This window comes from Anopheles marshallii (genome assembly GCF_943734725.1).
Source record: "Anopheles marshallii chromosome X unlocalized genomic scaffold, idAnoMarsDA_429_01 X_unloc_17, whole genome shotgun sequence".
Taxonomy (NCBI): domain Eukaryota; kingdom Metazoa; phylum Arthropoda; class Insecta; order Diptera; family Culicidae; genus Anopheles; species Anopheles marshallii.
Genome location: NW_026525746.1, coordinates 201,689 through 207,936, shown reverse-complemented (window position 1 = coordinate 207,936; position 6,248 = coordinate 201,689).

The window sequence follows — 6,248 nt, the reverse complement described above, 5'->3', positions numbered from 1 at the left end:
CACTGTCCATGACAATATTGTTGCGGGATCCTTCTAAACATCATATTTAGGCCGCGTAGATGCTGAAAAGTGAAACTTGCGATCGATTCGAGGCACTTTTTGGTACACCAAAATTGTGCACATTTAGTAGGTAAACTCATATCTAGCACCCGACAACCACGGTAACCAACCTGATCGGGTTTGTTTCTCACTGTCCATGACAATATTGTTGCGGGATCCTTCTAAACATCATATATAGGCCGCGTAGATGCTGAAAAGTGAAACTTGCGATCGATTCGAGGCACTTTTTGGTACAGCAAAATTGTGCACATTTAGTAGGTAAACTCATATCTAGCACCCGACAACCACGGTAACCAACCTGATCGGGTTTGTTTCTCACTGTCCATGACAATATTGTTGCGGGATCCTTTAAACATCATATTTAGGCCGCGTAGATGCTGAAAAGTGAAACTTGCGATCGATTCGAGGCACTTTTTGGTACACCAAAATTGTGCACATTTAGTAGGTAAACTCATATCTAGCACCCTACAACCACGGTAACCAACCTGATCGGGGTTTTGTTTCTCACTGTCCATGACAATATTGTTGCGGGATCCTTCTAAACATCATATTTAGGCCATGTAGATGCTGAAAAGTGAAACTTGCGATCGATTCGAGCACTTTTTGGTACACCAAAATTGTGCACATTTAGTAGGTAAACTTATATGAAGCACCCTACATCCACGGTAACCAACCTGATCGGGTTTGTTTCTCACTGTCCATGACAATATTGTTGCGGGATCCTTCTAAACATCATATTTAGGCCCGCGTAGATGCTGAAAAGTGAAACTTGCGATCGATTCGAGGCACTTTTTGGTACACCAAAATTGTGCACATTTAGTAGGTAAACTCATATCTAGCACCCTACAACCACGGTAACCAACCTGATCGGGTTTGTTTCTCACTGTCCATGACAATATTGTTGCGGGATCCTTCTAAACATCATATTTAGGCCGTGTAGATGCTGAAAAGTGAACTTGCGATCGATTCGAGGCACTTTTTGGTACACCAAAATTGTGCACATTTAGTAGGTAAACTTATATGAAGCACCCTACAACCACGGTAACCAACCTGATCGGGTTTGTTTCTCACTGTCCATGACAATATTGTTGCGGGATCCTTCTAAACATCATATTTAGGCCGCGTAGATGCTGAAAAGTGAAACTTGCGATCGATTCGAGGCACTTTTTGGTACACCAAAATTGTGCACATTTAGTAGGTAAACTAATATCTAGCACCCTACAACCACGGTAACCAACTGATCGGGTTTGTTTCTCACTGTCCATGACAATATTGTTGCGGGATCCTTCTAAACATCATATTTAGGCCGCGTAGATGCTGAAAAGTGAAACTTGCGATCGATTCGAGGCACTTTTTGGTACACCAAAATTGTGCACATTTAGTAGGTAAACTTATATGAAGCACCCTACAACCACGGTAACCAACCTGATCGGGTTTGTTTCTCACTGTCCATGACAATATTGTTGCGGGATCCTTCTAAACATCATATTTAGGCCGCGTAGATGCTGAAAAGTCAAACTTGCGATCGATTCGAGGCACTTTTTGGTACACCAAAATTGTGCACATTTAGTAGGTAAACTCATATCTAGCACCCGACAACCACGGGTAACCAACCTGATCGGGTTTGTTTCTCACTGTCCATGACAATATTGTTGCGGGATCCTTCTAAACATCATATTTAGGCCGCGTAGATGCTGAAAAGTGAAACTTGCGATCGATTCGAGGCACTTTTTGGTACACCAAAATTGTGCACATTTAGTAGGTAAACTTATATGAAGCACCCTACAACCACGGTAACCAACCTGATCGGGTTTGTTTCTCACTGTCCATGACAATATTGTTGCGGGATCTTTCTAAACATCATATTTAGGCCGCGTAGATGCTGAAAAGTGAAACTTGCGATCGATTCGAGGCACTTTTTGGTACACCAAAATTGTGCACATTTAGTAGGTAAACTCATATCTAGCACCCGACAACCACGGTAACCAACCTGATCGGGTTTGTTTCTCACTGTCCATGACAATATTGTTGCGGGATCCTTCTAAACATCATATTTAGGCCGCGTAGATGCTGAAAAGTGAAACTTGCGATCGATTCGAGGCACTTTTTGGTACACCAAAATTGTGCACATTTAGTAGGTAAACTTATATGAAGCACCCTACAACCACGGTAACCAACCTGATCGGGTTTGTTTCTCACTGTCCATGACAATATTGTTGCGGGATCCTTCTAAACATCATATTTAGGCCGTGTAGATGCTGAAAAGTGAAACTTGCGATCGATTCGAGGCACTTTTTGGTACACCAAAATTGTGCACATTTAGTAGGTAAACTGATATGAAGCACCCTACAACCACGGTAACCAACCTGATCGGGTTTGTTTCTCACTGTCCATGACAATATTGTTGCGGGATCCTTCTAAACATCATATTTAGGCCGCGTAGATGCTGAAAAGTGAAACTTGCGATCGATTCGAGGCACTTTTTGGTACACCAAAATTGTGCACATTTAGTAGGTAAACTTATATGAAGCACCCTACAACCACGGTAACCAACCTGATCGGGTTTGTTTCTCACTGTCCATGACAATATTGTTGCGGGATCCTTCTAAACATCATATTTAGGCCGCGTAGATGCTGAAAAGTGAAACTTGCGATCGATTCGAGGCACTTTTTGGTACACCAAAATTGTGCACATTTAGTAGGTAAACTTATATGAAGCACCCTACAACCACGGTAACCAACCTGATCGGGTTTGTTTCTCACTGTCCATGACAATATTGTTGCGGGATCTTTCTAAACATCATATTTAGGCCGCGTAGATGCTGTAAAGTGAAACTTGCGATCGATTCGAGGCACTTTTTGGTACACCAAAATTGTGCACATTTAGTAGGTAAACTAATATCTAGCACCCGACAACCACGGTAACCAACCTGATCGGGTTTGTTTCTCACTGTCCATGACAATATTGTTGCGGGATCCTTCTAAACATCATATTTAGGCCGCGTAGATGCTGAAAAGTGAAACTTGCGATCGATTCGAGGCACTTTTTGGTACACCAAAATTGTGCACATTTAGTAGGTAAACTTATATGAAGCACCCTACATCCATGGTAACCAACCTGATCGGGTTTGTTTCTCACTGTCCATGACAATATTGTTGCGGGATCCTTCTAAACATCATATTTAGGCCGTGTAGATGCTGAAAAGTGAAACTTGCGATCGATTCGAGGCACTTTTTGGTACACCAAAATTGTGCACATTTAGTAGGTAAACTTATATGAAGCACCCTACAACCACGGTAACCAACCTGATCGGGTTTGTTTCTCACTGTCCATGACAATATTGTTGCGGGATCCTTCTAAACATCATATTTAGGCCGCGTAGATGCTGAAAAGTGAAACTTGCGATAGATTCGAGGCACTTTTTGGTACACCAAAATTGTGCACATTTAGTAGGTAAACTCATATCTAGCACCCGACAACCACGGTAACCAACCTGATCGGGTTTGTTTCTCACTGTCCATGACAATATTGTTGCGGGATCCTTCTAAACATCATATTTAGGCCGCGTAGATGCTGAAAAGTGAAACTTGCGATCGATTCGAGGCACTTTTTGGTACACCAAAGTTGTGCACATTTAGTAGGTAAACTTATATGAAGCACCCTACAACCACGGTAACCAACCTGATCGGGTTTGTTTCTCACTGTCCATGACAATATTGTTGCGGGATCCTTCTAAACATCATATTTAGGCCGCGTAGATGCTGAAAAGTGAAACTTGCGATCGATTCGAGGCACTTTTTGGTACACCAAAGTTGTGCACATTTAGTAGGTAAACTTATATGAAGCACCCTACAACCACGGTAACCAACCTGATCGGGTTTGTTTCTCACTGTCCATGACAATATTGTTGCGGGATCCTTCAAAACATCATATATAGGCCGCGTAGATGCTGAAAAGTGAAACTTGCGATCGATTCGAGGCACTTTTTGGTACACCAAAATTGTGCACATTTAGTAGGTAAACTTATATGAAGCACCCTACATCCACGGTAACCAACCTGATCGGGTTTGTTTCTCACTGTCCATGACAATATTGTTGCGGGATCCTTCTAAACATCATATTTAGGCCGCGTAGATGCTGAAAAGTGAAACTTGCGATCGATTCGAGGCACTTTTTGGTACACCAAAGTTGTGCACATTTAGTAGGTAAACTTATATGAAGCACCCTACAACCACGGTAACCAACCTGATCGGGTTTGTTTCTCACTGTCCATGACAATATTGTTGCGGGATCCTTCTAAACATCATATTTAGGCCGCGTAGATGCTGAAAAGTGAAACTTGCGATCGATTCGAGGCACTTTTTGGTACACCAAAGTTGTGCACATTTAGTAGGTAAACTTATATGAAGCACCCTACAACCACGGTAACCAACCTGATCGGGTTTGTTTCTCACTGTCCATGACAATATTGTTGCGGGATCCTTCTAAACATCATATTTAGGCCGCGTAGATGCTGAAAAGTGAAACTTGCGATCGATTCGAGGCACTTTTTGGTACACCAAAGTTGTGCACATTTAGTAGGTAAACTTATATGAAGCACCCTACAACCACGGTAACCAACCTGATCGGGTTTGTTTCGCACTGTCCATGACAATATTGTTGCGGGATCCTTCAAAACATCATATATAGGCCGCGTAGATGCTGAAAAGTGAAACTTGCGATCGATTCGAGGCACTTTTTGGTACAGCAAAATTGTGCACATTTAGTAGGTAAACTCATATCTAGCACCCGACAACCACGGTAACCAACCTGATCGGGTTTGTTTCTCACTGTCCATGACAATATTGTTGCGGGATCCTTCTAAACATCATATTTAGGCCGCGTAGATGCTGAAAAGTGAAACTTGCGATCGATTCGAGGCACTTTTTGGTACACCAAAATTGTGCACATTTAGTAGGTAAACTCATATCTAGCACCCGACAACCACGGTAACCAACCTGATCGGGTTTGTTTCTCACTGTCCATGACAATATTGTTGCGGGATCCTTCTAAACATCATATTTAGGCCGCGTAGATGCTGTAAAGTGAAACTTGCGATCGATTCGAGGCACTTTTTGGTACAGCAAAATTGTGCACATTTAGTAGGTAAACTCATATCTAGCACCCGACAACCACGGTAACCAACCTGATCGGGTTTGTTTCTCACTGTCCATGACAATATTGTTGCGGGATCCTTCTAAACATCATATTTAGGCCGCGTAGATGCTGAAAAGTGAAACTTGCGATCGATTCGAGGCACTTTTTGGTACACCAAAGTTGTGCACATTTAGTAGGTAAACTTATATGAAGCACCCTACAACCACGGTAACCAACCTGATCGGGTTTGTTTCTCACTGTCCATGACAATATTGTTGCGGGATCCTTCTAAACATCATATTTAGGCCGCGTAGATGCTGAAAAGTGAAACTTGCGATCGATTCGAGGCACTTTTTGGTACACCAAAGTTGTGCACATTTAGTAGGTAAACTTATATGAAGCACCCTACAACCACGGTAACCAACCTGATCGGGTTTGTTTCTCACTGTCCATGACAATATTGTTGCGGGATCCTTCTAAACATCATATTTAGGCCGTGTAGATGCTGAAAAGTGAAACTTGCGATCGATTCGAGGCACTTTTTGGTACACCAAAATTGTGCACATTTAGTAGGTAAACTTATATGAAGCACCCTACAACCACGGTAACCAACCTGATCGGGTTTGTTTCTCACTGTCCATGACAATATTGTTGCGGGATCCTTCTAAACATCATATTTAGGCCGCGTAGATGCTGAAAAGTGAAACTTGCGATCGATTCGAGGCACTTTTTGGTACACCAAAATTGTGCACATTTAGTAGGTAAACTTATATGAAGCACCCTACAACCACGGTAACCAACCTGATCGGGTTTGTTTCTCACTGTCCATGACAATATTGTTGCGGGATCTTTCTAAACATCATATTTAGGCCGCGTAGATGCTGAAAAGTGAAACTTGCGATCGATTCGAGGCACTTTTTGGTACACCAAAATTGTGCACATTTAGTAGGTAAACTTATATGAAGCACCCTACATCCACGGTAACCAACCTGATCGGGTTTGTTTCTCACTGTCCATGACAATATTGTTGCGGGATCCTTCTAAACATCAT